A 5,218-nucleotide genomic window follows, 5' to 3' on the forward strand; every position below is an offset into this window, starting at 1 on the left:
TTTTTTGTGTTTTTGATATAGAGTGCAAGACAGTAAATAAAGTAAAGCTAGCAACTAATTTTTTTGTGTTTTGCAGCGTGTCTTGATCTCCCCGGCAACGGCGCCAGAAAAAATGCTTGATGGCGCGTAAGCACACGTCCGTTGGGAACCCCAAGAGGAAGGTGTGATGCGTACAGCAGCAAGTTTTCCCTCAGAACGAAACCAAGGTTTATCGAACCAGGAGGAGCCAAGAAGCACGTTGAAGGTTGATGGCAGCGGGATGTAGTGCGGCGCAACACCAGGGATTCCGGCGCCAACGTGGAACCCGCACAACACAACCAAAGTACTTTGCCCCAACGAAACAAGTTGAGGTTGTCAATCTCACCGGCTTGTTGTAACAAAGGATTAGATGTATAGTGTGGATGATGATTGTTTGCAGTAAAACAAGAGAACAAGTATTGCAAGAGATTGTATTCAATGTAAAAGAATGGACCGGGTCCACAGCTCACTTGAGGTGTCTCTCCCATAAGATAAACAGCATGTTGGGTGAACAAATTACAGTCGGGCAATTGACAAATAGAGAGGGCATGACCATGCACATACATGATATGATGAGTATTGTGAGATTTAATTGGGCATTACGACAAAGTACATAGACCGCTATCCAAGCATGCATCTACGCCTAAAAAGTCCACCTTCAGAGTTATCATCCGAACCCCTTCCAGCATTAAGTTGCAAACAACGTACAATTGCATTAAGTGTGGTGCGTAATGTAATCAATAACTACATCCTCTGACATAGCATCAATGTTTTATCCCTAGTGGCAACAAGACATCCACAACCTTAGAACTTTCGTCACCGTCCCAGCATTTAATGGAGGCATGAACCCACTATCGAGCATAAATACTCCCTCTTGGAGTTAAGAGTAAAAACTTGGCCTGCAGCCTCTACTAATAACGGAGAGCATGCAAGATCATAAACAACACATAGGTAATAGATTGATAATCAACATAACATAGTATTCTCTATCCATCGGATCCCGACAAACACAACATATAGAATTACAGTATAGATGATCTTGATCATGTTAGGCAGCTCACAAGATCCAACAATGAAGCACATGAGGAGAAGACGACCATCTAGCTACCGCTATGGACCCATAGTCCAGGGGTGAACTACTCACTCATCACTCCGGAGGCGACCATGGCGGTGAAGAGTCCTCCGGGAGATGATTCCCCTCTCCGGCAGGTGCCGGAGGCGATCTCCCGAATCCCCCGAGATGGGATTGGCGGCGGCGGCGTCTCGCAAGGTTTTCCATATCGTGGCTCTCGGCATCGGGGGTTTCGCGACGAAGACTATATGTAGGCGGAAGGGCAGGTCAAGAGGCGACGCGAGGGGCCCACACAACAGGCCGGCGCGGCCAGGGCTTGGGCCGCGCCGCCCTGGTGTGTCGTCACCTCGTGGTCCCACTTCGACTCTCCCTCGGTCTTCTGGAAGCTTCGTGGCAAAATAGGACCCTGGGCGTTGATTTCGTCCAATTCCGAGAATATTTCCTTACTAGGATTTCTGAAACCAAAAACAGCAAGTAAAACAAGAACCGGCTCTTCGGCATCTCGTTAATAGGTTAGTGCCGGAAAATGCATAAATACGACATATAATGTGTATAAAACATGTAGATATCATCAATAATGTGGCATGGAACATAAGAAATTATCGATACGTCGGAGACGTATCACTTGTCAATGCCTACAAGTTGTAGACTAGGGTTTCACGGAAAGTAGAGGGCAAGTATATCTCGAAGGTTCAGCTGAAAAGGTGCTCGACTATGAAAAACTAGGGTTTGTGTTGACGATGATTCGATCCTCTCTTTCTCCCTCGGATCCCATTTATATAGGAGGTGGAGCCGAGGCTTTCGTATCGTACAAGTTACAAAATCCGGGAGGTTATTTGAATCTTGCCCGTATTATTACAAGACTCTTTATTCCTAATCTATTTCTATTTCCATACCGATGCTTATTGGGCTTCCAAGCTTCATAAACTTCGGGTCGTGGGCCATCAACCATCCTCGGGTACTTCATTCGACAGACCCATTCGGGATGCCTATGTCACCTGAGGCTTTGATGGTTATGGTATGAGTGGACGGCTCCGGATAAGCCGTGGGTGGGTTCTAAAACCCCCAATGATGCATCCGATTTAGATCGCTTCAATGCGGCCACGCGCGTCAACATCGACAACGGCGCCAAGGCCTCCTTCTGGTCTTCTTCATGGCTTCACGGCGCCCCACCTAAGGACCTTGCTCCCCTGATTTTCAAGGCCTCCCAAAGGAAGAATCGGATGGTACGGGAGGCGCTCACTGAACGCAACTGGGTCTCGGACATCGCGGTTGACAAATTGAGAGAACACCAAAGTGTGCATTGCATTCATGCATAGAAAATCCGGGGAATTTTTGCGCTTTCAAATAAAACTTGTCACAGTAACTGAAGTTTCACTTGACTTGCTGGAATTGAAGTAGATCATCAAGTCAAGCGGTATAAACTTCACTGTGATCTTTGCTAAAACCTTGTTTTGGGTAGAGATGATTTGATCTATGGATTAGATCAAATGGAATTAGCTTGACAACAACACATTCTTTAAGAATCAAACCCTAACTTATTAACACTTAAAAGTTAGCAACTACTTTTGTGTGTAAATTAATTCACTTATAAATAAGGTGAACCACAGGGTCTAAAGTGCATAAAAGCCACACATTCTTATTTAAATCATAACTTATAAAATATATGGAATATAATAAAACTAAATCCGTTTACATTACGAATTATAGTTCAAACTATTTGAATAAAACTAACTATGAGTATTTTGAAACTCATAGGATCATGCCTTGGTGAAATCAAACCCAACTATCCAAAATTGAGGAATAACCTTCAACCTTGACCTTTTGACCAATATTATAACATAAATACAATCATTCATGATATGGTGCACTATTCACAAGTATAAAAGCATTCACAAGATATTTAATAACAAATACCACTTGGCTACCCAAAAATAAATCATATGAGAGGATAATGATTATGCCACATAGGATGAAAATATCTACATGACTTGCATTCCAAGTTATGCCACCTCATGCTCAAAGGATTGCTATGGATGAGGGCATGACAAACAAGCACCTTACTCATCAAACCTAAACAAGAGTCACCCACCTATGTGTCATGATACTAGAGCTTGCCCAAGCCTATAAAAGGAGCCACACCCTTCATCCATTTGATCACATTGTAGCATGATACAAGGAAGCAAACACATAGAGCCACTCCATACATTAGCTAGGATCAAGATGAAGAAGCTAGGAGGTGGAGGCATACCACAAGATGCAGGTTTATCAGATTTCCTGAAGAACAAGCTTCAGAAGATACCAAGGTAGAATTCCTAGGCAAACCATATATTTAGAGGATCATATCATCATCTCTTGAGTAGGACCTTAGGATATTCCAAGACATTGGTAAGTGAGAGAAGTTATAATACTAACCATAGCCATGTTCATACAAGAATATTAGAGAAGTACTAAACCTAGTTATTCAAGTCAATATTTGATCTTGGAGGTGAGAACCCTATTCCAATAGCAATACCTTAGGAAACCAATTCCATAATCATCACAACTTGGTATTAATTATAAACTCTAAGAATCTAGGAGGAGTGTTACGAGAGGAATAAGTGGATCATATATAATGCACGATCTTACCTTGTACATATAGATGATAAGTTAAACCCATATGATTAATAGATCCCATTTATCACATGAAATAATAAGTATATCACTAGTAGCTCATCCCAGACCAATCCTCATGCCTTGATAGGAGTAATGACATAGTACTCAAACCTTGCTTCTCTAAATACTAGGGACAAACCTAGCATTGCCTTGATACAAGAATTCTAACTAAGTGAGGAGGAGTAACCCTAGTCAATTAAACATAACCCTAGCTTATGCTCATATCCTAATTCCAGTTGTGTATCACTTGGGTGATCACTACTAAAACCCTAGGCCATATTTGAATACCAATCCACGTATTACTTTGGATCATAAATATAACCCTGCCTTGCCTCATGCCTATTTATAGTCAATTTAGTGAAGATTATGCAAAACCCTAAACCCTTTCACATAGGATCCACTCCACATAAAATATTATGTCCTAACTTGTGCATCATGGATCACAAGTATAAACCAAGCCATATATACTTAGGACTAAATGCCATTATGTATGTAGAGTGAAACCAATATCCAATTCTATTTTGCTTTCCAAATATCTTGCTTAGTGAACTAAATGCAATAGTATTCTATAAAATAACATCACCTTAGCAAGTGAATTGAATTTGATGAGCATAGGATTTATCTTAATTGAGTTAGACTAAAATTTGTGAGTCAAGATTAGTAATTACAGAGATTATCCAAACCATTTTTCTTAAACCTAAGAAACTATCGTACACATAAAATCATGAACCAATCCCATACCCTTCACCATTTGTTAAACCCTAGCCATAAATAAATTATATGTAAGTAATCACTATGGTTAAGCACTAGAAAAATAGAATGTGTTCACCATGCACATGTTCTAAATTCCAAATCATTTTAACAGATTTAATTCTTAAATTAAAGAGCAATTGAGATGGACCCTAAATTCATATCTATTTGAAATTTGAATTGTGCTTCATAAGGAAACAAGATTAATCAATTATGAAATGGTTGTTCAAAAACAAAACAATACAGTGAGTATCATTATCAAATTGATATGATATTCAAATAATTTAAAACCTGTAAAACAAAACAGAATTCAGATTTGAATTCAAACAACAAAATATAAAACAGAAAATATAAAACAGAATTTGAAAAGAGAGGAAACTTACCTGTCCAAGCCGCAGCATCCCGAAGCCAACCCAGCAGCAGCCCAACTCCACGGCCCAGTCCAGCCCACGGCCTCGTACCGTTTCATTGCTGGCACAAAACAATACGAAGGCGTCGTCTTCCCCCATGGCGTCGACACGCAGAGAGGAGCGACGACCACGTCCTCGAAGACGATAAGCACGACCCGGACTCCATCGAAGCTTCCAGAACCCTCCACTATCTCTATCGCGTCCGAGCTTATCCAGGAGCACCAAGATTCGTGCCCATATGCATCTCACCATCGTCGACGCATCTGAACCACTGCCGCCGATGAAATGCCGATCTGGACCTCGCCGAGCTCTA

This window comes from Lolium rigidum, chromosome 5 (genome assembly GCF_022539505.1).
Source record: "Lolium rigidum isolate FL_2022 chromosome 5, APGP_CSIRO_Lrig_0.1, whole genome shotgun sequence".
In the NCBI taxonomy this organism is placed as follows: domain Eukaryota; kingdom Viridiplantae; phylum Streptophyta; class Magnoliopsida; order Poales; family Poaceae; genus Lolium; species Lolium rigidum.